This window comes from Myripristis murdjan, chromosome 4, assembly GCF_902150065.1.
Source record: "Myripristis murdjan chromosome 4, fMyrMur1.1, whole genome shotgun sequence".
NCBI classification, from domain to species: domain Eukaryota; kingdom Metazoa; phylum Chordata; class Actinopteri; order Holocentriformes; family Holocentridae; genus Myripristis; species Myripristis murdjan.
The window spans coordinates 13,234,821-13,262,555 of NC_043983.1; the positions used below are offsets into that span (position 1 = coordinate 13,234,821).

Genomic DNA, 27,735 nt, shown 5'->3' on the forward strand with positions numbered 1-27,735 from the left:
GATGGCAAATAGCAGATAGTGACACATTTAAATTAGCGAGAGTTTTTAAAAACTTTTCCCACCCCACAGGTCTTGAACTGTTGGATACATTATGTGATGCTTTGACACTTTTTACCAAATCATACAAGTGCGACACTCTGACTAATATCACCATGATTTATCCATTTATCTGGGGTATTAATCTTTTTAGATGGGGTCATTGCTTCCAAACTAAATTCAGTGTTTTCCTTGCTTCTCTTAGGCATGTGTTTAAAAAGTTCCTCTAAATGTTCTACTTATCACATCCTTTGTATCACCACTGTCAACATCGGTTGCAACAGACTTGAGCCATGCGTATCACTACTTTAACTGGGTGGTAAGAATGAAGTCAGTACGCCTTTTTTCACGCTCACCCTGTCTCACCAGCGACAGGTATTGGTGTAGAAGACTTGCATATATCTCTTGGCTTTCTCATGCACGTCTCTATCCGGAAAATTCAGAACATCAATCATAGCCCTGTCCAGTTAATTTTGTATGTCTCATGGATCCAATATTTTCCTTCTGCTGCTGCTGCTGCTCTAATGAGTCCAACTGGTGCTGAGGGACTAAAAACATTTTTGATTGAGTTCCATTTCATCCCTGATTTAAAAGAGCAGATGGAATAGCTGCACCTAGCAGGGGTGATAAAAATCCCTCCTCCAGTCTGGTTGATAGTCTTTTTCTTTTTTAAAAGTTTGACTTTTTTGTTGGCTACTAGCCTGATGATTGCTTTCTTCTTTCTCAGCAGATTGCACTGCTTGTCAGTCAGAGGGATGTTACCTGTAATCACACTGAGAGCTATTTCACACAGCGCGTTGATAAAGCCGGCGCTTGCAATACCCACAATAACCCTTCACACACTTGGTAGCGATTTATATGACAACTCCAAACATAACATAATTTGCCTCATGTTTGCCATAATGGTACAGAGTCTCAGTCTCTGTGTTTTTTCTTTTTCAGCTGGTTGAATAGGTGGTACTTGCTCTTCAATCTCCAACCAGTGTAAACATACTTATTTATTTATTTATTTATTTTTTAGGAAGCATGGTATTCCTTTTCACTGCGTCGCTGATGACGTGCAGGTGTATTTGCTGTTAAAGGTCCCTTCCAAAGATTCTCTCCAGGCTGTGCTTAACTGCATGAGTGACATTAAAACATGGATGGACTTAAACTTCTTCAAATTAAATCCAAACCAAATAAAGGTTGTCCTGTTCGGTCGCCCTGACCTGGTTCAAGCCCTTGCCAGCTCCCTTCTTGGCCCACTAGCACCTTACATAGGATCCCACGCTAGGAATCTTGGTGTGATTATTGATGGTGCCTTCAAATTAGACAAACAAGTCAGCTCAGTGGTCAAGTCTAGCTTTTTTTCAGCTAAGGCTTCTAGCCAAAGTTAAATCTTATTTCAAGACCTTTATTTGTCCCCGAGGGGCAATTGATTCTGCCGCAGTAGTAAAAAAACAGTACAACAACATCGACAACCACAATGACAACAACAGAGTCAGACACACAGCACAACAACAACTACAAGGAGACACACAAGGCAGACAGTAGTAAATAAATCAGTAGTAAAATTAAAGAAAAAAATCAGTAGTAAGTAACTAAAATAAATTTAAAAAAGTGCATACTTGAATAAAATAGGAACTAAAGGTGATGCTACCTGTACTGTACAGAGTTGAGCAGTGAAATGGCGGAGGGTATGAAGGAGAATTTGTATCTGTTAGTTTTGGCTAAAGGTTGTCTGAGGCGGGAACCAGAGGGCAGGAACCTAAATTCTGAGTGCAGGGGGTGAGTGCTGTCGGACATGATGGATCTGGCCTTCTTTGAAAGCTGATTATTGTACAGTTCTGAGAGGGTTTTTTGCTGGGAACCAATAATTTTACTGCTGACCTTTGTTATCCTGGATAATGAGTTTTTCTGTTTCAGAGTGAGGGATGCAAACCAACAAATAAATGAAAAGGTTAAAACAGACTCAATAAAAGATTTGTAAAACATAGTCATCAAAGATCTGTCAACCTGAAACTTGGCTAACTTCCTCAAACAAAACAGACGCCAGAAAGACCTTGAAAAAGTGATCCCTGCTTTTATTACGTCTCGCTTAGATTATTGCAACTCCCTGTACGTCGGCATTGGCCAGTCAGAGCTCAACCGCCTGCAGCTTGTTCAGAATGCAGCAGCCCGTCTCCTAACTGGGACTAAGAAACATGCGCACATCACTCCGGTGCTCTCTTCCCTTCACTGGCTTCCGGTCAGGTACAGGATTGATTTTAAGATTCTTTTATTTGTTTTTAAGTCTCTGAATGCCTGTCGGACCTTATTAAACTGCATCAGCCCTCCAGAGCCCTTAGGTCAGCGAGTCAGATGGTCTTGGATGTTCCTCAATCGTTCTTAAAAACTAGAGGAGATCGAGCCTTCGCAGTTGCAGCTCCCACTCTGTGGAACACACTGCCTCTCACTGCGCGGACTGCCAATAGCCTCTCCACTTTTAAAACACTTCTGAAGTCGCACTTGTTTACTCTGGCCTTTGGCTGAGTATAGCCACCTCTATTGGGTCTTTTATCTGTTATGTTCACTGTATTATTGTTTTGTTTTTTATTGTTTTTATTGTTTTTTTTTTATTGTTTTTTTTTTTTGCTCATTTTACTGTAAAGCACTTTGGGAGGCCATTGGCTGTTTTAAATGTGTTATATAAATAAAGCTGACATTGACATTGACATACAATTGGAGCGCACTCATGCTGCTTTTTCCCAGCTTTGTAAGCTTTTCCACATGCCTTGGAGTAATTCAGTGTGTGACACGGAATGACATTGCGTCTTGCGTCTTGTAGCTTGTGCTGCTCAAAACAATTTGGATGTGCAAATGCGTTTGCAATCAATGCATTTTACACTTTTGCCAGGGTGAGCATGATACAATGTAAAAACAAACTTTGCATTGCTGCTGACAGTTGTGGTGCAGTATATTTTCATACGTATTGTAACAATAGTGACAGGCATAATTGGCAGTGAAAAACTTGGTCTGGTTTCCCATCGGATTATAGTGTTTGTCATGTAGATATGGCTAAATTGTTGGTAGCTGTGGGGCATCGCTTGTTTGCAAATGCTGCAGATGTTTCCGACCAGAGCTGTGATGGAAGACTATTATTTTTACATCCAAGAATTTCTTGAATTTTGGAATGTCAGAGAAAGATACCCTGTGCATATGTTCAAAACAAATATCAGTGTGCAACTGTTTTGCATACTCCATTTTTTATATTCAGACATGGCAACATTAACAAAATGTGCAAGACAGAGAGAGACACACAGATTCTTGTTTCTCCTATTATCTGGATCATACAGAAATCTTTTTTTTTTTTTTTTTTTTTGATAAAATCTTGTCATAAGGAATGCTCCCCAATCTTCTATCCCTTGCTACCGAGAAAATAAACTCATGTGTTGTTGCTCTGTAAAACTTGTGAAACTGCATCCATAAACAAGTCTGTATTGTGTTCATCATTCACATTTAAATCAGGCTGCACATCACTTTGCTAGCGAGGACCCTCTCCACACTACATTTAAAACACTACCGGGTGGTGAATCCTCTAACGCTCGTTCAGTCACACCAGACGGCCTGTCTCTGACTCTGGTACCTGCTGGGATTATTAAGATTAATGTCTCTGAAATCAAGGCACCGGCGCAGCTCAGACGCATTAAAAGCAGGTATGTCTCTGATATGTATTCAACTTCTATCATCTTCAGCGGTAGAGGATGAAGATGAGCCTACTACAGATCTCCCACCAGCACCTACAGACTCTCCAGAGCGGCAGCAGGGACAATGCAATTAAATATTCACTCTGCCTTCCTTTCCAATGAACGGAGCACCTCATATTGTTTTTTTAGACCATCGCCTCATGATGATATAATCATATTTTATGTTGGGTTGAGACCTCTTACTACATTTGGATATTTTTCTAGGTGGAGACATGTTACCAACTAACAACTGAAACACATACACACAACTGTTTTTGTAATTTCTGAGTATCTCTGGCCTGAACACATCTGTGCAAAGCAGAAGATTTACCTTGTGCAATGACTATGTTTGACAGGACTTTGTTACACCGCTTTAATTGGGTAATTTACTCATAGATTTCTCAAGTTTTTTCTTATATCTCTGTAATTCATTGATCTTGCTGTTCAGTAAACGCTCCAGTTGATCAAACCTGTTAAGATTAAGATTAAGATTAAGTACACTTTATTAATCCCACAAGGGGAAATTCCAATTTAAGTTACATCCCGTCCAAGAGACACCAAAATACATGACAAATACAGGGTTACAGGATCAGGAGAACTTCGGGTCAGCCACCTTGCGTGGCGCCCCTTACATTAGATGAGAAAGGAGGACATTAGGGAAGGAGAGGGGGGAAAAAAAGGTCAAATGTCAAACTGGGCTCCAAAGGGAGCACAACATGGCATTAGCAAAAAAATACACCCCAGCACAATGAGCACATAATAAACAACATGACTCAAGACATTGCACATGTGGAAGGGGGGAGGGATTAGGGAAGGGGGAGATGTCCAGCACAGACGAGGGCCGTATGCATCCACTGCGGTGCTCCGCACTCACGAGCTGCATCATCAAGTCACACAGACCATCTAGTCCACTGACTTCATTATTTGAAATGGCACAATCCTTGACTTCTCCGAGTGACTGTGGGGTTAGCCCCATGTGAACCAGCTGTCTTTTTGGTGGCAAATCTCTGACTCTGATGGGTTTGGGGAATTATTAAGCTCTGACAGATCACTACCATGTGGACAGGAGTATTGTAGGGAGAATATCACAGGATTTATGTGGGTAGAATGATTCATCAGGTAAACAGAGTGAATCACTTAACTTCAATATATGGTCTGTTTTGGGTGCACTGGCGCTGTTGTTAACACTGACACGGCGGTAATGCTCAGCTTGCTGAATGTCACCTTGCTGCGAGTCGATCAGCCACGTTGTTTCATTTGCTTCTCTGGGGAACGCCTCAACTTCTCGGTCTTCAGCCGTCTCTCGAGGGACTGAAGCACTGGATAACACCAACTGCTGCTCTGCTGCTGCTGCTGGTAACACAACATTCATGGGCCTGTTGCATAAAGTTAGGGTTAGGGATAGGGTTAGGGTTAAAAAATCCAAAACAACACATGCATAAAAGAAGATATCATCAAACCTTGTATCCTGTTTAACTTGTTTGGCCTCCTCACACTTTTTTTTTTTACATTCACACAGACACAAAGTTTTATAAGTATAATAAATAATGGTATTAAGGAATATATAGTAATCCACATTTATCATATATAGCTTACTCACTGTCTGCATGCTGATTTAGTGCGTGCAAAATCCCTCTACTCTGTAAATGAGCTCCACCACTGGTAGATGCTACTGCTAGTAAAAAACCAATACTAATAACATAAAAATAAATTAGAATAAAAATAAAAAGATGAAAACAATAACATATATACATACATAGCCATATATGTATAGATACACACACACACACACACACACACACACACACACACATCTACAGTACAGGCCAAAAGTTTGGACACACCTTCTCATTCAATGCGTTTTCTTTATTTTCATGACTATTTACATTGTAGATTCTCACTGAAAGAATCAAAACTATGAATGAACACATGTGGAGTTATGTACTTAACAAAAAAATGTGAAATAACTGAAAACATGTTTTATATTCTAGTTTCTTCAAAATAGCCACCCTTTGCTCTGATTACTGCTTTGCACACTCTTGGCATTCTCTCGATGAGCTTCAAGTGGTAGTCACCTGAAATGGTTTTCCAACAGTCTTGAAGGAGTTCCCAGAGGTGTTTAGCACTTGTTGGCCCCTTTGCCTTCACTCTGCGGTCCAGCTCACCCCAAACCATCTCGATTGGGTTCAGGTCAGGTGACTGTGGAGGCCAGGTCATCTGCCGCAGCACTCCATCACTCTCCTTCTTGGTCAAATAGCCCTTACACAGCCTGGAGGTGTGTTTGGGCTCATTGTCCTGTTGAAAAATAAATGATGGTCCAACTAAACGCAAACCGGATGGGATGGCATGCCGCTGCAGGATGCTGTGGTAGCCATGCTGGTTCAGTGTGCCTTCAATTTTGAATAAATCCCCAACAGTGTCACCAGCAAAACACCCCCACACCATCACACCTCCTCCTCCATGCTTCACAGTGGGAACCAGGCATGTGGAATCCATCCGTTCACCTTTTCTGCGCCTCACAAAGACACGGCGGTTGGAACCAAAGATCTCAAATTTGGACTCATCAGACCAAAGCACAGATTTCCACTGGTCTAACGTCCATTCCTTGTGTTTCTTGGCCCAAACAAATCTCTTCTGCTTGTTGCCTCTCCTTAGCAGTGGTTTCCTAGCAGCTATTTGACCATGAAGGCCTGATTGGCGCAGTCTCCTCTTAACAGTTGTTCTAGAGATGGGTCTGCTGCTAGAACTCTGTGTGGCATTTATCTGGTCTCTGATCTGAGCTGCTGTTAACTTGCGATTTCTGAGGCTGGTGACTCAGATGAACTTGTCCTCAGAAGCAGAGGTGACTCTTGGTCTTCCTTTCCTGGGTCGGTCCTCATGTGTGCCAGTTTCGTTGTAGCGCTTGATGGTTTTTGCGACTCCACTTGGGGACACATTTAAAGTTTTTGCAATTTTCCAGACTGACTGACCTTCATTTCTTAAAGTAATGATGGCCACACGTTTTTCTTTAGTTAGCTGATTGGTTCTTGCCATAATATGAAGTTTAACAGTTGTCCAATAGGGCTGTCGGCTGTGTAGTAACCTGACTTCTGCACAACACAACTGATGGTCCCAACCCCATTGATAAAGCAAGAAATTCCACTAATTAACTCTGATAAGGCACACCTGTGAAGTGAAAACCATTTCAGGTGACTACCTCTTGAAGCTCATCGAGAGAATGCCAAGAGTGTGCAAAGCAGTAATCAGAGCAAAGGGTGGCTATTTTGAAGAAACTAGAATATAAAACATGTTTTCAGTTATTTCACCTTTTTTTGTTAAGTACATAACTCCACATGTGTTCATTCATAGTTTTGATGCCTTCAGTGAGAATCTACAATGTAAATAGTCATGAAAATAAAGAAAACACATTGAATGAGAAGGTGTGTCCAAACTTTTGGCCTGTACTGTATATATATATATATATATATATATATATAAAAATAGATAGATAGATAGATAGATAGATAGATAGATAGATAGATAGATAGATAGATAGATAGATTACTAGTGTACAAGCCACATGCCCCATGCTGAACTCATTGTCAGTCCCAGGAAAACACTTCACACTTCCACCATCTACAGCTGTGCATTTATCTGCAACTGGTCATACCATTTCACCCCAGTCATCTACAGTATGTCCAACAATTTCCATCAGAGATCTGAATCTGGAGCAGCACCGAGATTTGGCAGCATCGTAAAGAGCAGTGTGAACCTCAATGCATAACAGAGATAAAGCTAATTGCTTTTCCCATTGTCCAAAACAAGTATTTCTAAATCGAACACATAAAATTCCTGAACTATGGGGTTTAGTTTTATTTTGTTAGTTTTTCGTCTTGTCTTTAGTTAGATGTTGTAATATTGCAGTGAGAAAGAAGGGTGTGATGTCATCTGCCATATGGTGCTGCAGTTCAATTGGTCAATTCAACCAGCAGACCATGCCCAGGGGACCGGTGTCCGGTGCTTAGGGACCAGTGGAGGGGGCTACTGGCTCACAGCCTGGAAAAAGAGCATTGGACCCCTACAGCCCCGACCAAACAAGATGATTTCCTTTTCTGAGATGGAAAGACTGTTAGTCATCATTACAGTTGGAAACAAACAATGATTGCAGTTTTCCTAAAAACACACCCAAATGCACACTGGTATCCTTTCCCGTCACAATCAGATTTAACCAGAACCGTTGCAGTCATGCCTCTGCTCCTCCACACCATGTTCATCACAGCAATGGGCTTTTCTGTACTGTAGATAGATGGTATGTGCAAAACAAAACAAAACAAAACAAAACAAAACAAAACAAAACAAAACAAAACAAAACAAAACAAAACAAAACAAAACAAGCTGGTTGCCCAAGATTTACTCTGGGTGTCCACATTTAATGACGCATTCATATTTGCACAGACCTTTGAAAATGCACACCACTTGCCTCAAATTAGGCGCACCAACATTGTGGTCCTGCTTCCTTCAGTTGGCTGTGGAAATCAATCAAACATAAGAGACGGAATCAGCCCTTGAGGTGATAGTTTGCCAAATTGCACAGCACCACTGATCTGCATACAAAATATGCCAAGTTCAGTTTAGACCATGAAGAAACCAAATTGGCAAAAACACCCAAAAAAGATCTTAACGCCGGAGAAAAGGGGTCCACAGTGGAACAGAAGCTAATGGAGCTAAGGCTTACCAGGAAGTGAGGGCAGGACTGTGGCTCCCTAGAAACTTGTAGTGTTTTTCATCAGGATAGTGAATGACTTGTGGTGATCTTGCTATTGACAAGACTGCTGAAACAAGTCAGTGGAGCAAAAGAAAAGCAATAGTAGTGGCTGCGGCTGTTCATGAGTAATATCTGACTGGCCTGTGTTCTCTGTGGGGGTCTCCATTAAGATCCCACCTCTGCAGATTGAGGCCCTCAATCTTACTTCACCGCCTCGCCATCATAGAGGGAGGTGTGGAGGATTACCTGTGAGCGCGTACATACACACTCACATGGGCACATGTGCGAGTCCCAGGCACAGAAATTGAACCATGCACACACAAACCTGACAAACCTGGCATGCACCCTGCCTTGCTCCCTAAGGCACCTCATCGTGTGACATTCTGTTCTCAACGTATGGGGAAATGCCACATATGCATACATTAGCCAAGGCAGTCTGGCTGTTTGTGTGTGTATGCAGTTAACACTCTATCGGGTGGGGCGGAGGCAGAGTGAGTAAAAGCCAGTGGTAGCCCGAGGAAAAGGTTGAACATAAGGACCTTCACCAGACAAACTCCTCTGTCAGTAAGGAAATGATGCCGAGGGCAAGTACAGCTTGTAAAGAGGTTGAACAGAAGCTGGCATTTAACACGCATTGTTATATTCCCAAGGCTGTTATAGAAAGTATATACTGATAATGTAACGCCATGCATTGGCACTGGCTAATTGCTCACATAAACTGGCACTTGACTCGGGGAATAGTTCTCTCTAGATTGTTTTTGCATCGTGTTCTGCATCTCAAGCCAGGGTTTTGTTTTTGTCTATCGTCTCCTCCATCCAGATTTTCCATCATTATTGGGCCTTTAATAGCTCATCAGGGACATCTCTCTGGGGTATTCCTCTTTATTTCTCTCTCCCTCTCTCTCAACCTTATTTTTTCTCTTTCATCCTCATTGTTTTTAAATTAAGCATCTCCAGAGAATATTCTCTCTCTCTCTCATCCCCCCTGTCGCCAGTTTTGCAACTCTCCTCTCACCCACTTCTCCCTGCCACCTGCCACCCTACTCACACAAACACACACACACACACACACACACACACACACACACACACACACACACACACACACATATGCACACACACACACACACACACACACACACACACACACACACACACATATGCACACACACACACACACATATGCATGCATTCACACATGCCAATAGCCGTGAAAGGTCGGCCGAATGCCAGTTTATGCAGTTGGGTCCCTGGTTGCTCTCAAGATCCCTCCTACTGATGCGCTCATCAATTATACACTGCCTGCACCTTGTGCCTTGTGTGTCTGTGTGCAAGTGCAGGTGCACTCATGTAAGTGTGCATTTGTGTCAGGAAGAAAGACTTTTAGCCAAGGCTGGGGATAGGAGATACACTGAGTCCTTGGCATTATGGCTTTGAGGCTGTGTTTACTCATTAATATGCTCTTGGCTGTTAGCGGCCCTTATGTGTTCTGTATCTGATTGCCTTTCTGCTGACCCAGATCCCCTTCCCTGATGGAGCATTTTTTAACGAGTGCCCAGTGAAGGAGAACTGTCTCAATGATAATAGAGATAGGATGGGATTATGTTCTCTCACTCTCTCTCTCATACACACACACACCCACACACACTTATATGCAATGACTCACGTTTGCAAACATGCCTATATGCACACAAGATGGCAAGGAAGATGAGAAAGAGAGTTGCAGGTGTTTACGTGAGGGGAGTTCAAGGGTTTTCAGCAGCAGCCATTGAAACATCATTCTCTTTTGTGTCCTCCCCTGGTATTGTCTCCTGAGTCTCTTATTTCGCCGTTCATTGGAGATTGCTACGAAATAATGCTATAAAGCAGGCAAGCAGGGAGCAGATAAATTGTTTTTGCACAGCTGAGATGAGGTTGCGTGCTCTCCTGCAGGGGCCTCAGAGTTTGAAATGAGGAGACATGCTGAGGTGATAATAATAATGATCAAAAAATGAAAGCTGTTTTTCTGTTTACCAGTTTCCTGAAAATGAAAGAAATTACCACGCCAAGGTTCTATGCTCAGTTGAACCAGAAACACAGTCCCTCTTCTTTGTGTCTCTTTGTTTTTGCCCCACATACAGGCGGGAGCTAAGGATCCATCCTTCTGTCCATCTGTTCAACACTCCACAGAAATATATCTTAAAATCTATTGTTCAAATCGCCATGAAATTTCATGACCGCATTCATGCTCCCCCGAGGATGAACCCTGCCAACTTTGGTGGCCTCATCACCTTTCGTTTAGCTGCTAGATATTTCAAAGTCTATTGGAAAGACATGCACACATCTTCTCATTGTATCACATCTTCCCATTGTATTTGTGATGTTCACACACGTTCCAAAATCAAGACCCCCAGAGCATGCACCCTATGTATTTTGATCAACCCATAACTTTATTCTGGTGCCAGCCTCAGGCCAAAAGACTTTCTGAAAATGTAATCAGTGGACTGGCACTCATGTTACCCAAAAGATGATTCCTTTTGATTTTGGTAACCCAATGACCTCTCCTCTACCACCACCTTTTGGCCAGTTTTTTAACTTGACATTTTAAAAGCCACTGGGCAGATTACCATGAAATTTTAATATGCATATCAGCCTACTATGAGCATGCATTGCTATATCAGTTTTGGTGTCACCGTGACTTTTCCTTTAGCGCCACCATTAGGCCACAATATCAAATTGATATTTTAAAGTCTTTTGAGTGGATTACCATGAAATTTGAAACACACATTTATGCTATCCAGAATATGCACCCTATCAACTTTGGTGACCTTATGAACTTTACTTGAGTGCTACACTCAAGCCAAACATTTAATTCAACATATCTTTAAATGTAGTGGATGTATTTCCATGCACTTTTGTTGAGCGCACATATGGCTCCAACAGAATGAACCCTATCAGTTTTAGGGAGCCCATGTCCCAGTCAGCCACATCATATAAATAAAACACTGACATTTGTAACAACATTCATGCGCACACAAAGAAGAATCCTCACACACTCCCCATTTTATTCACCCTGTCAATTCTGGTAACCTTATACCCTCAAGTACCACCCTCAATCAAACATAAATACACCCTTCTCGCCCTGTTCTTGCATTCCCACATCATACACCACACCAGCAGCAAAACCCGAGCTTGTTTGAGAGATTTTTATGGTAGAATAGAATGCATGGAGAAAAATCCTGCAAATTGGCTTGATCATTTGATAATGCCTTAGCAACCCTTAGTGGCACCCTCCCTTAGGACTTACTTATGCACATCCTCCGGGTCTATTGATGCCGCAGGTGCTTTTTGTGGTACCTTATAGTGTCTTATGCCCACTTTGTGTGTTGCAGAGGTGGACTAGTGCATGCTTGATCATAACAGATTTTCAAATGTATATATTTTTGTATTCTATTAGATAAGTTTGTTGTTTTCCTACTAAATGTTTTTTTTTTTTTTCTCCCAAATGTTTTTGTGGCACCTTTTCTCTTTGACTCTGTACTTTGTTAATTGTGTAGAAGTACAATGAATTAATTCAGGTTGTCTAGATTTTTATGTATAGTTTATCACTAACTTATACTTGACTGGATAGTATGCTATCTCTGATACATCATCAGTATATATATTTTTTCTTTTTCTCTTTGATATACTCGGAATATGTTTGCCTTTGCTGTAAAGGTGATCTCATATTGATATTGTTAAACATTGCAGGTCCTATTTAACAGCTCTAATGTGATGTGACCCTAACCTTTGTAGGATGTGAAAACTGAAGAAGAAGAAGATGATAATCCTGGCCAGATCAAGACATTGTATGCTTTTGTATAGTAATGTTCTAGTTGCAGACCAAACCTGTGTGCGGGATTTTTCTCTGTGCCCTCAGTTGCTGTTTTGTTCCTACGCACCTACCTCAAGACTAATTTCATTACCTGAGTGCAGAAGTATTTACTCCGTCTACATGGTGGAATAGGATAAGCTACAGAGAACAAAGAGATGCAGCAAGACAGATGAAAGTCATGAGTTCAGACTTGGACATGTCATCATGATATAGGCCATGCAGACCTGTTGGTTGGCCCTCTGCAAGCCCTCCATGTGACAGCTGAACTCGCCTGACTGCTCCTCTGTGGGAGGAACTGGCAGGGGATGAGAAGTTGTCACAGCTGATACCAGGGAGGGAGAGAGAGACTGACAGAGAGATATGCAAGAGTTGCGAGAGACATTCCCTATGGCTTCATAACATCTCCTCCCCTGCAGCATGTCGAGGTTCAGAAAAACAGCCATTTATAGCTTTTTGTTTTTGCCTCAGTACAAAGTAGTGTTGTTTTATCTTGGGATGCCATGGCAGATTAAAACCTTGGCTCAGTTGAATTAGTAAATGGATCTCCTGCAGTTATAGCTCAGTGTTCATTTACTCATTTAGTTTGTCTTGTGTGTGTGTGTGTGTGTGTGTGTGTGTGTGTGTGTGTGTGTGTGTGTGTGTGTGTGTGTGTGTGTGTGTGTGTGAATTTGAGAAGAGGCAGTGCTTTACGAAGTGCTCTGAGGGGTCAAGCAGAAAGGTAGTAGAGTGGCACTTGGCATACACAGAAACACACACATAGACAGATGCAAACATACACACTGAACGAGCTGCCATGTGGTAAAGCACACCTGATTTGACCACTGAAAAGTCTCACTCCAAGGTAGACTTAATACACGGCAATGAAAGGTGTGAGGAGAGATTTGAGATAAGCTTTTGTCTAGACAGAGTTCAGCTAACGGTGAATAACATCTCATGCACTGTTACTAACTAGACACCTGTATCTATGTAGGAAATTTAATTCTTCCTTGACGTATCTTAACCCTACTTACTTCTTAATGACTTCAATGACTGGTTAAAATATAATATCTACAAACCAGTCAATTGCAAATGTCCTTTACCTTGGTTTCTCTGGAGAAACCCAGTGAGTAGTATGAAAGAATGTTATTTAAATCACATTCAGTGGCTTAAACCTGGTTTCTCTGCAGTCCATTTTACCATACGGCAATGCAAAATATTTGACATTTGTATGTCAAAGCACATTTTTACAGGATTATACATTTTTGGCAGATGAAATGATTATTTTTATGCACAGACTTGTCTTGCCAAATGTTGATTCTATAATAATCTGCATGTCTGCACATCAGGGTTAGTTACTGTTATTAGTGTTTGTGTATATGTATATGTGAGATGTGTGTGTGTGAGAGAGAGAGAGATGGAGAGAGAGAGAGAGAGAGAGAGAAAGAAAGAGAGAGAGAGAGAGAGGGGGGGGGGGGGGGGGGGGGGGGGGGGGGGGAATACGGCAAACACCATGGGATTCACTTTTAATTGGTTTCAGTGGCATCAGTCATCAACCCCCAGTCAACATTAGCCATTTGGCTGTGTAATGTTAGCTGATTCATACTGATGAAAACACCATCTCTTGCACATACGGTAAATTATTGTGCTATTAGCTTGTAGCCTTGGAGCAAAGTCCTTGTTTAGTGCCATACAGCAGAGTGGAGGAGGCTGGCTTGAGTAGCTGGGAGTTGTCTTCTTAATGGCAGGCTTTTATTAGTGTGATGTGGGTCTTCGTCTTGCCGGTGGCAAAAGTGTTAATTATGCTTGAGGTAATGTGTCACTGTCTCATCCCCTCCACCCCTCCTCTTATTCCTGCTCTCTGCTCTTTTTTTTTTTTTTTTTTTTTTTTTTTTTTTATCTCTGCCAAGGTAATTCTCTTGCTGCCACACAGCTATATAATGTCAGGGCAAAATAAAACAAACACCTCAGGAAAAATGACTTGGCTTATGGTACAACTACATCACCTTTATAAAGGCAGCTACACAGGAGAGTCCTATTAAACTGACTTTCAATTCCCACCATATATCACCTTTAAAAAAAAAAAAGGTATAATAATCATGACTTTTATTAGTTCTCACAGCAACATGAGGAAACTAACAGAGTTGCAGTGACATCAAATATAAGCCTGGATTAGATAGATAGATAGATAGATATGTACTTTATTAATCCCGAGGGAAATTCACAAGTGGCTAGCTGCTCAATCAGCAACCAGTCACACCAATACAAAATAATAAATAAATAAATTTCAGTACATTACATAAAAAACAGTAATAAATAAGTAAAATTGCACTAAAAACAACAGTAGGTACAATTGCACTAAAAACAGCACCATCAGTGATCCCCATACTATACACAAAACCTTCAGATTTATATAATGTGGCAAGGAGTACAGTAGGAAAATCTTTACAATGTATGCCAAGCACAGGTGTATTGCATCAGCAAACAAGTACAGCAATAGAAAGCTCACTAACACTGATAGATAGCCACTATAAAATGATAAACACCCCAAATATTACAGCCTCAAAAGTCACCAAATAATCAGATCAATACCTGTGACAGTCTCAACAAAAAAAATCACAGGCTTTACAAAGCTGGTGGAAATGGCAGGGCTGCTGTTTGGAAAGAGCTCAAAACAATGCGTAATATGATATAAACAGCATAAAGCCTGGACACAATGAAAAAAGTCCTGTTTTATCCTCTTTCCTACATCTGGATGGGTTTATGTTTTGAGAGAGGCAGAAGATGCCTTCCACCCGTAACTGTTCGACATGCTGGTGGATTGTATCAGGGTGAGCAGATATCTTATGGGAGACGTTAGTGCTGATGATTTCTCTTCATGGTTTTTACAAGACCAGGTGCACCCTGTCGTGCAAATGCCGTTCTGTCCCATACTCCAAGACTATAAGATGATAGAGATTGAATGACATGAGGATAAAGATTTCCCCAGTTGTTCTTGGGAAGTGAACTGGCTAGAAACAGTTGTCCTCCTGCCCAGCCCTTCCCCCCTTGTCCATCTGTCTCCAGCACTGGATGCAAAGTGTTGAGGTTGGACTTTTGGATACGAATCTGATTCTGACTACGATGTAGTTGGCTCAGGCTTATACACGCTCAGTGGTCGAAAAGCAGTGCATGTTTAATGAGGATAATTCAGTTTTTCCAGACTGTACTTGGCATCTGAAGTGAAGGAATAAAGTCTAAGACACACCATCAAGCTCATACATATCCTGGGCCAAGAAAAAATTCCTCTCCAAAAACAAGCTGCTCCTCCTAAAACCAGAGGGCAGCTGATATCTTGTTGTTATTAAGCTTCAGGTCAGCTGGCAACACAGACAGGTCATCAGTCTGCTGTGTCCAGGCCAGTCGCCATATAAATTGGGTTAGCCGTCCCGCTCTGCCTCCTGTACCTGGAGGACAGGACCCTGACTCAGTGCAAATGAATGGGATGTGACAAGACACACCCTGTAATTTGTTTTCCTGATGGCTCCTGGCCTCAGGCTGAGGGATGGGCTTGGAGCTGGGTGATAAGACATGATATAAATGGATGTTCTGCTTAACTTAATGATTAAAGACCAATGGGGATGAATAAGTTGATGTAATCTGCACATCTGTACATGTGTGTGTGCATGTGTGTCTTCTGTGTTTTCTATCTGTTTGGCACCAGCTGTATTCATCTACTGTATGTGCATGTGGGTGCTCTTCCATCCAGATAACAGCCCTCTTGTGCTGCATTAGGCACCTGAACAGAGGGGTGAATTTTGGGTAGAGTGCCCACATGGTATCTATAAATGAAAGATAAGTAGAACTGACTCACCGACTGAACATTATTTATAAGCTCATCTCATCTCAGCACACACACGCACACACACACACGCACACACATAGGTAATAAACAAGGAAATGAGCTCACTGGCACCTGTGGCCTAAGGTAAACAAGATCTGTGTCCATCATTTATGGGCCTACAGGTGCATGACTAATGCAGGTTGAGGTAATTTATGAAGGTGAACTGCAGGAGGCGCCGATCAGGGTTATCTATAGGATGTCTGTCTCATCGTACCGGAACTGGGGAAGATGAACAGACGGCTAAACGAGTCACATTTGATTTGAATGAAGGATGTTACCGGAGACAGTTATACGGATGTGATTGTGACTATCTCTCTCTCTCTCACACACACATGCACACACACACACACACACACACACACACACACACGCTACATGTGGCTATCCTAAATTATAGCCCAAGGAGATGTGAAGCAAAGTGAATCATGTCATTATGATTAGATAAGAATTGAGCAGCATGAAGGGGCTCATGCTGGGCAGTCAGAGCGGGACCATATGGAGCCACTAGGCCAGACCCTATCTGCCAGCTGTGACTGTTTATGAGACACTGCTACTGCATCAGCACCTGATCCTGCTGCCAAGCCATCATGTTATACACACACAAACATACATACACAAACTGCACATTTTTTAACATTCATCAATCACACCTACAAGCTCACACACACTCATCCACATGGGCTCTGCTTGTCTCTCATTTTATTTCATTTTTTTAAATTTTTATGACCTGCTTCTTGTTTTGTTTTGTTTTACTTCTGGGTTTATTCCAAGACAAAAATAGTGAGTGCCCGTTGTTGACATCTTTCATAAATTCCTTCACTGATGCTTGAAGCTCTCAATTGATGCTCCCATGGGTGCCCTTCAGAATAGCTTTTGATTTGTCTGTTTGGTGGTAGCAGTACTTGGTTTTCAGCGACTTTCTGAACAATGACATTTTAATTAGGTTTGTAGGGAATGTGTTAAATTTGAGGCATGTCTAAGGCACACTGTCTCTCTCACACACAGACACACACACTGAACCATTCTTAAATCATCCCACCCTTCATCTCTATTCCCTGTTTGCTGCCATCGCTCTCATTTCTCCTCAAATGCATCGAAAAGAATTGAATTAATTTCTCGTTCCGTCTTATCTCAGCTGGTTGCCGCAAGACTTCCTGGAACTGCTCTCCTGGCGGCTTGACTGATGATGAAAGGTTTCTTGAGATGGCATAGATTCACAGATGCTGAATAACACAAACACACACACACACACACACACACACATATACACACCTGTATAAAAACCCAATGATAATCTAGTTACAATGCCAGTGGAAGCCAGCCATTTGCAACAGTATAGGCAATAATGCGCATAAGCACGTCTGTCCACAATGAGTAAACCAGGTAGAGCCACAGTGCTAATGTTCTTACTAATAGGCATTACGATCATAAAAGCTGTAACACAGGAAATTTCACCTCATCTTCTGCTCTCTAAGTGATATTCACTTGTAATATTCTGTTTCGCCAACTAGATGCCAAAATTGTGTCCAAAGCCTTTTAGCTGAAACAAAGCTAAGTGCCCATAATGGGATTACCTTGGAGCTAATGATGAAGCTCAGGTTCAAGATGAGAAATGATGGGACCTCTGCCTTGTGTCTCCTCTTATATAGCAGCGTTTAGCTACATTAATATTTTGAATGCTTTCACAGTGTGCTTGGGGGTCCCTAGCCTGTGTTTATAAAAATGTAAAAACACGAGATAAATCAGGGTGAGTCATCTCCATGTGCTGCCTGTCTCTTACCCCTCCACCTGTCCTCACTCATTTAGGGTGCACACCTTTATCAGAGCGGTAGCAATTGAGAGTTGGAGTGTGGTGGTATGGGAGGGAGGGAGTGACAGCGGTAAATGGCGAGAGCAAATAGAAGAGGCAAAATGAGGTAAGAAATAAGGCTAGGTTGATGAAAGCAGAGATGATAGGACAGACCAATAAGGGAAGAAATAGTGAGGTAGCTGACTCAAAGAGATCTTTTAGAGTGCTGTTATGTGGTACCTTGACACATTTTGAGAGGCAAATTTTAGACTAGCAATCACAGGACATCTCGGGTGATAGGGAGCAGAGAACAAGAAGGGTAATTTCTTCCTCTAGGCCATTTTCCTACCTTAGCAGCTCCTCTTGTACAAAGCCACAGTTACACCGTTAGTAATTCCATGCACAAGGCTCAGTCTTGCTCAGAGGCCAGTGGCTGCTTACCTAACCAAAGGATTAAGAGTCAATTTTCTAGGGGAGAGGAACACCGCTGCTCCGAGCAAGGAAAAGACTGACAGGCATAACCAAGCAGGTGGGACAAGCTGCTTCAGGTGGGTGTCATCCCCGACAGAGAAGCAGATGGAATGCTAATATGGGTCAAACTGTGCTCTACCTGCCTGACCACTCCGGTTAAAAGTCCTGCAAGCCTTCCCTGTAGAGTGCTGAGGTCACCTTGGCAGTTGTGCTACTTTTGTTGCAAATCAAGACAAAGATATTCAAGATTGTCTTTGCATTATTATTACAGTGGAAAGTATTCTTGATAGGGTGGCATTCAGGTCAGCTCAACTGGTAACTCTAAATTGACCAGTGTGTTTGTCTGAAGGTGGTCTCACAGAAGTCCATGAAATGAACATGACAATGCATCATGTGGTGATGTCACGAAATGGGGAGAGATTACGTTTCAACACCACGTACACAATGCAGTGCAATGTCAATTAGGCTCTTTAGTTGAGTAGTAACACATAAATTACCAGCAGTATAAAGAGTGGAAAATTTTTAGGACATACCTTGCAGTTGTAGATGGGTTAGTTACTGCAACTTTTAGTTAGTCAACAAGTGTTTGTGTCTCAGCCAAGTAGTTTTGATGCCTAAGCCTAACCAAGCTCCCATGTACTTTAGCTTGGCAATGTTAGCTTGACACTTGTGCGCATGCAGACAGGTCGGCACGGTGGCGCCTTGTAATTTTTCCTAATTGACTTTGTGATGGCAGTGATTTCGTTGTGTCGGCATGTAATTTGAATGCATTTTGTGGCACCACCACATTATGCGTTGTTAAAAAAGTTGTGTTCATGTGTGATGGATGGATGGATGGTATTCTTCAAAAAGTTCTGAATGTGTTTATATGAAACTTTGTGGAGAAACTGGTCCACGGCAGAATTTATTAAATGTTAAAACTGTCTAATATGATGCCATATACTGTAACGCCTTGTTTGAAAGTTGAAAAATTCGGGAATAGATTGGTTTGTATCATTCCAAAACTCCACAAAATTGATTCCACAAATGAGTTGTTGCTGTCTTTTTGCACCACACTTCCCAAAATTCACAATCACTTCGTAATCACATAGTAACCTTTTCTTTGATTTTCCAGTGGCGTTCCTGTTCCTGCAGTTATCAGTCTTTTTAAGAGTTGCTGCCGAGTGCTTCTTCTGTTTATTTCAAACAAATTGCTGCAGCTGAAAACGTAAAATGCATCACTGCCTGTGCACTAGTTCAGACATTAATTGGGAAAGACAACAAACCAGGTGTTGGGATCTGAAAACGTACCAATTAAAAAGAAACTATTGAAATGAATATGGGCTGTTCTATCAATTGACAACAGAGTAGCAAAACAGACACAGACAGTGTGGTTTCCTCTTTAGCAGCAGGTATTTTTGTGCAACCTCATTTCTTTCAAGGGCCTGAATCATCATTATTATCCAACATTAAGGGGCATAAATGAGACAGAGAGAAATGAAGAGAGACAGAAGGAGAGTGAGCTGGGAGGATATTAGGAGAGATCATTAATGTAAGAGGACTGAAGGAGAGAGGAGCAGAGTGGAGGGCTGAGCACCTAATAAGCAGTGGATACTAGTTTTCTGTCCTCACCCAGGCAGGAGTCTGACTAATCACTGCCCACCAGCAGAGCAATTCCACTTAAAAACATGGGCTTCCACTTTTAGGTACAGTTTAGTCAATCACATAAAGGTAAATTTGGAATGGGTAGGAGGAAGGAAGGAAGGAACAAATGAAGGGAGATAGGGTGGGAGGTAGGAATGACAACGCTAATAAAACCCCAAACCCCCCCTCTTCCATTTGTGGGTATTTTTAGCTCTGTCAGTAGTTTGACAGACAGAGGAAACACAGTGTGCCACCTCATTCTCACCCACACACACACACGCCAGTCTAAATAATATAAAAAGAAAAAAATATATTCTCAAGTTACAGGTCATTATATCCTCACTTTTCAGGCATAAGGGTGAAAAGTAGTCAGACAATGACAGATATGATGATTTAACTTGCCGATGGGGATTAAGCCTGCAGAGGTGGTTTCTTCTCAGAGTTTTTGGTGTTAGCTGCAGTCTTGTTGAAAATGCTTATCAGTTAACTTGCTCACGCTGTGGTACGCTGTCTCGAAAAGTAACTGGCCCTAACATCGTGCCGAGGTAGTCACTACAAATGGCTGTTTGAAAGCGCTGCACTGCTTCCACCGCAGTGACTCAGGGAGTGACAGAGCTTAAAATTTCACTTGCGGGTTCCAGATTAACAGGGAAAGTAATCCTCTGTGATTTGCATGTTTTTACAGACAGTCGTTAGTGTTGCTGAACTGTTTCTTTCTAATGATGGATATTATGTTCTTACCTCTTTGTTACCATTTTGTTTCAGCTGTTAGGGATATTAAACCAAAACATAAATTGCCAGCTGTTTTAACCCGTGAATGCACAGTGAGGGCCTTTTTGGGCCATTCTGAGATTTGTTTTTGCAGATCTTCAAATTTTTTCCAGTGCCATTTGTCACAAACTTATTAACTGTGGGTAAAAAAAAAACCCTACACCAACTCTACACTTGATGACTCTTCCTTCTATACTCTTGCACTTGACCTTCACTCATGTGAAGGTTATGTTCTGCTTTTTTCATATTAGATATTTGTTAACATGAGAGTTTATTCCCCTAAAAATGGGTCAGAATAAAAAGTTATAGTTGATAATTTGTTAAATATTCATTTAATCATTCATTCATTATTCATTAACCAAGCCACTTATCCCAGTTAGGGTTGCCAGGTGCTGGAGCCTGTGCCAGCGCTCACTAGGAACAAGTTAGATAGTTAATAGATAGAATAATTAGTTAATACAGTGGTATTAACTTTCCACCTAGCTAGCATATTTGCGAGTTAATAACATCAAAGTTTATATGTCTTTGCCATAATTAGCAAATGGGAAAATGGAAAACATAACATAACACAAACAATTACTATTACTATGTGCAGATAAATTGTTAGATGTATGTTACATTGTGGTTGACTGGGCTTACATAACGAGCAGAGAGAAACAGGTATTTTCAAATTTTCATGTCATTAACTAGCTCATATTGCTAGCTACAATGCAAACAATAATACAAATACTAATTTGAATATTGCTATCTATATTGGCAACTAACACACAAATACTTCCCAATTCTTATTCATAATTTATTCCCTAGTCTACTCTAACCCCTAATCCTAACTCCTTTATCCTAACCTAATCCACTCGATCCTAAAATTTCAGACTAAAGTCTAACCCTTAAACCTCACCCACTCTGACACCCTGATCACATAAACACCATTTTTTAAATAGATAAGACTGAAATAATTAAAGACAAGGTGAAAAGTAAAGATAGTTAACTGTTGGAATGGAATTTATGTCATTATTGCAGTGAACATGTTTTTAATTTTAAAAATATTTTCAAAAGTATATTGAATAAATATAATTTAACCATTGGAAGCTTTGTTATAACTGTAGGTGAAACACAGTAAAAATAATTTGAAATCACATTATACACAGTCTCTAGAGAGAATGCATTTATTCTGGTTGGAGCCCTTTGAGGCCAGTTTTTTTTTTTTTTTTTTTTTTTTTTTTTTTTTTTTTTAAGTTATGTCTTGAACCACAAAAGCCAGAGCAGCCAAATTAGAAGCTGCTAGAAAGCTGCATGCAAGGCATCTATTTTTGCATTTTAGATATAAAACAAGCATGCATTTTCCCCTGTAGACAAGTAGGTAAATAATTAAATTGGTGATTTGTTAAAAACAAAAATGAAACACATTTTTTGTACTGAAGATGGTTTGATGCATTTTCTATAAAAGACACACTGGGAGGCAATGACATTTTATTCTCTTTTGGTGCAGTAATCACTCTGCTGGAGTGACAATTAGAAAGATTATGCATAAGGTTAAGAGTAAGAAATCTTAATCATTAATCTTAATCATTCTTAATAGATTAAATAATAATAAAAGGTTTAATTTCAGGAATGTGACAAGAAAATAAATAATGCTATGCATATATTTCAACATAATACATCTCAAATCTCCCCTAAGTGTTTAAATTCACATTTTAATCATCTTTGTACACACCTTGGCCTGGGAGGTTTTTGGAGGCTCAGACATTTTGATGAAAAATGGTTCAGCTGGTCTAAGAAAGGACACTCAAGGATCCAGGATCAGCTTTGAGTTAGTCTCTAACTGTGAAGATAAGCGGAAGGATACTACCGATCCCTCCACCTTCACTGATCACAAAACGATTGATTTATCTGCCTCAGTATTTTTGGAGACATTAACTAACATCTCCTCCAGAAATGGCTTGTTTTGAAAGCCACTGGAAATTAAGTGTTTGGGCTTCACAAATATAAAGCGGATGATAAAGTAGGATGATTATCTAGGAACACTGGAGGCGAGCTCAAGCATTCAAGTCTTACGGTAAACAGTGAGCTTTTATAAAGTTTGAAACAAGACAATCAGTCAGAAAAGAAGCGAATAAAATATTTCACTTAAAAGGGAAAAAGAGGAGAAGCATAAAGAAATAGTTCATGTCTATAAAGAGGAAAAGAAAAGATAAAAAAAGTCTTTTTGCAAGGATGTATATCTCTTTACAAAATTAATGCTGATGGCAAAATTTAACAGTGAAATGTAATAAAATTTAATTTAACAAGCCTTATAACATCCTGCCTTTCTTAATCTGGTCAAGCACGACACAGTGCAGTATGTTTTCTGTGAACATGACCCGGAGTCCGTTAGCCCACTCACACGCCTTCTGTTGCGTGTTGGTGGACTTCTTACAGGATGAAACTCATCTGTGGTTATTTTACCAGAAAGCACAGACATTTATTTCAAACCAATCGCCAAGGACAATAATGCTTCCTTTTGGTTGTTTGATTTATTAATTTCACTGGGAAAAAAATGAAATAAAAGCCTCATTACAGTAAAACTATCCCCAGAAGTCACCTCTAAATAAAATAAGCAGTTTGCACTATTACAGATATGACTTTGATTAATCAGTTAAATAAGCAATACTGACTGATCTACATGCTCTTGTATATCTTGTGTCTCTTGGTCATTTATTTAAATCAAACTCCTCATCTTTGGAGCAGATCACATTGGTTCGATGGTAGTAGGACTGCTATAGGAGAGAGAAAGGAAACCAGCTATTTCTGTCTTTTATTCTCAGAAAGATAGAAACCCCTCTATTCAGCTCGAGGTCTCATGAAAGGATTATGCCAAGTCTCTCCAGAAATAGATGAGTGAGACAGAGGGGTGCTCCACAATTACCAGACTACATGCAGCAGTATTAGTCATTTGAACATATTTATCCTCTTTGGAGTGTGTTTGGCAACACTGCTGGTTAGCTGGCACTGTTGGGTGAATTCAGGACCTGTGTGTGCTCTTCTTTTCTACTATTATCATGCAGCTCTGCTGACTCCTGTAGTCATCCACTGGGCTTTGTAGGTGGTGTGTGTGTGAAAGAGAGAGAGAGAGAGAGAGAGAGAGAGAGAGAGAGAGAGAGAGAGAGATTCAAATAGGTTGAGAGGGTGCTCGCAGTGCATGTGGCTATTTATATGAATTTTTTTGTGAAGGTACAGTATGCTGCTGTGCACCTTTCCAACCACTTACTGAAACAATATATATATGTTTTGTGTTTATGTGCTGTATTCATGTGTGTACGACCTGTGTTTATCCCCTGGAAGTGTGCGTGTGTGTGCATGACTCCATGAGCATCATCACAACCAGTGCAGAAGTTGTACATTATATGTATGTGATATCTGAGTCCACAAATGCCCTGATATGTTCTGGTTTTGGCATGAATCATGAGAACAGATGTCAGTGTGCACATTGTCATATTTTCTGAACATGCAATTCCTCCATTGGGAGTTTTTACATAATAGCAGCCAGGAATGCATATGCATATCAAAATCTGCACATATGCCTCATCCTTTGTTGTCTTGTTAATATGAATATGAGTACATTTTTGCACATTGTGCGCAAATGCTTCGATTTTCATCATATTGTCCTCCTTCATATTCTCATTTTCCTCATTCTTGTATGTTTATACATCTGTGATTCATAATAAAACTAGAAGTTATTTCATGCTGCACATATTATTTCACTTTTTTATGCACCAGTAAGGGGTACGGCTACACCTGCTGTGTTTTGCATGCCGTCTTACTGCTTGAAACAACCTCACACTTTTATCTATACGTATCTCCTTAATGATCTCGCACCGAAATTGTCAGTTGAGTAGATTTTCATTAATCCTATTTGTTTTTTCTCTCTCTGCTGCCCGTATCTTTTCATTGTTTGCTGCTTCACTGGACCAACCTCCCCACAGTGATCATTAAAGTTTCATCGTGCCTTATCTCATGTGCAAGGAAAACAGACTCATTAAGGGAGATGTGATCACAGTTGAGCACGGCTACAGTAGAGGTGACACACCGCAGGCGCACGTAAGACACAGCATGGGGAAATTAACTCTCCCTTCTGGGAGAGGCTACAGGGACCTTCCAGCCTGTTACTGTCTCATCTGAATGGCTGGGTGGCTGTGGCTGCTGCTGCTGCAACAGATGCTCATAGTAATAAAGCACGCACACACACAGATACATCCATTCACACACACAAACACACACACACACCCACACACACGGGTACACACATCACTGCACATACATCCGAGATGTGACAGCTCTAATACCTGCTTTCTTTTGGCTTAGGAGCTACCTGCTGTATATTTTACTTATTTTATTTAATTTTTAATTGACCAAGAAAAAAAAAATAATGCAATAAAGTAAAATACAGTATGTGGTAATAAGCTGCAATGCAATTCAATAACAAACAATACAGCCCCAAAAGTAAGTAGTGGATGTTTCATATCTAAGAATGCAAAAATATATAGAAAATGGTTAGTTGTGATGAATTTCTAAATAGTTTGAAACATATAAGATCTTGCAGCAGTTTCAGGTGAATGAATTCTTCAAGAGCTTTAGTAATCATCACAAAAGCTGGTGACAGGGAGGAGATAACATGGTGATCTATCGTTGATCTCACTGATTGTCATGTAAATGCTCTGTGCTGCTCCCTTGTGGCAACAGCCTCTTCAGCTGGAAGCCAGTCATCTACTTAGATTTACTCCCCTGTCGGTAAACAAAAGAATCATCTCCTGTTGTTCAACACTACCATAAGACCAAGCCTCAGCTCTGAGAGCAGTGTTGCCAGCCGCACCATGAAGTTGCATCTTTTACACATGGTATTGGATCACGCTCTCTCTATTAAAAACGGGCAAACCAAATGGCCTGTCCACAGGCTAGAATCAATTCAGCTCATAGCTCACTGGAAACTGTGAGAGGCACTGGTGCTGCTGGGAGTAGACGGCAAATAGTGAGTGAACCCCGTGGACTGAGGTGAACTTTCCAAAGATCAACTTGTCACAGTGAGTCAGGAAAGATCCCTGAGGCGAGCCGTGGGTGACAGCTGCTGCTGCTCCACTGGCACAGGTAAATGCCAGCTGCCCCGCTCGGATACACTGGCTCACTGACACACACAGACACAGATACACAGTCACACACACACACACACACACCTACTGGATGTTAAAATGAAACACTCAGTATTAGTCTTTTTCAGATAATGGAGAGGAGTGGCTGAAAAACAATGGGTTAAGACTAAATCCATGTGTACACTTTTACACATACACACACATGAACAAGCAAAGGCAGGCACACATGCACACGCTCCCACACACATATATACATGCAGGAGCACAGGATTATCATAATGACCCTGGAGAGACACAGTAAGCCCCTTCAGGGCTGCTCTGCAGTTGGTAAGCATTCAAGAAACATAAGTCGTGCCTAGTTAGTGTGTGAAGTGTTTTGTTTGTGCCTGTATTTTTTCCCTGGGACATGAGCAACTTGAGTAGCTTGTGTGAGACAATGACACAACGCAGCGTTTTTACCTCCAAGCACAAAACACTGCTTTGTGAAAAATTCATTAAAATTCATCCTTGAGCAATGATGATTTGAGAATTTAAATACTTTTACGATGCAGGTTTATATTTCACCGACCAGCCTACCTAAAGCAAATGTGCCGCTCCTGAAGTTGCAAAGCTAATGGCAAGATGCTGACTGTGCAATCAGACATTTGAATTGAAATGAACAATATGTGGTATCTAGATGCTCAACCTCACCTCTGCCAAGGTGTGACATGCTGGCTTCGATTTTTGCTGTATCCCTTGGTGGCGTTTGATATCAGCATATGATGTAACTTGAAGAAACACACATACACACACACACACACAAACACACACATGCATGCACACACACACACTCACTTAGAGTGCTTGATCTTTGTTTGACAGGCAAAGGTTTGAAGCAGAGTCAAGTGACCCTGCTGATTCAATACTGATTCAGTGCAGTGTATTGACTTTGTGTATTGATCCTCCTCTCTCTGTCCCTCACTAGTACACAATGATCTCAACACAAGATCTATACCTAATAACAGCCCTTTCAACATCATTTACCTGTCTTTTTCTTTTAATATTTTATTTTGAAATTTCCTTATATCTTTCTAAGTGAAATGTAAAAATGAAGACATCCAATTTTGTGATATTTTATCATGCAGTATTTAATGAGTTGTAGTACTCAGGAGCGCCACTAGGTGACTCTAGTGCAATAGGGGATGTGCTGGGCTTTATGTAAATGAAGCAGATGAGGGGAGTCGGTTCATCATTTTCACTTGGCCTTTTTCTTCTATTTGTGCTCTGAATAAGAGGGGACAGCAGCGGCTGTGGCCCTGTCACCTGTCTAATGATAGGGTGCCATGAGCTTGTTCATCACACACACACACACACACACACACAGCCCTCAATGCCTGGGGAAGCACCAGCAGGCGCTAGTACAGCAGCATTAGTCACACTGTCACCATGCAGAGAATAGGAAAAGGCAGTACAGAAAGTGATAGGAAAGAACATGCATGTGAACATTAGATGACAAATACAATAAAATACACACACACACACACACACACACACACACACACACACACACAAGGTTACAGTTGAGTTGAACTCTCAGACACTCCGCTCTGGGGTTCATGCCTGCACTTTCCAGAAGCTATTACGGTTTTTAAAGAGCGGACCTGGACCTTGACATATACCTCAAATACCTACTGCGAGCTCATAAGCGCAGTTGTTGCTGTGGCGAAAGAGAATATTATGTGACACAAAATCCCTTAAGCACGTATACATGTAAGCAGGCCGG

At 41.0% G+C, this 27,735-nt stretch overlaps 1 protein-coding gene across 1 annotated transcript in view; it reads left to right on the top strand.

Moving 5' to 3' along the window:
* yjefn3 (YjeF N-terminal domain containing 3) overlaps positions 1-27,735 on the top strand; it is a 62,755-nt gene that overhangs the window by 19,654 nt on the left and 15,366 nt on the right. The window lies entirely within an intron of this gene.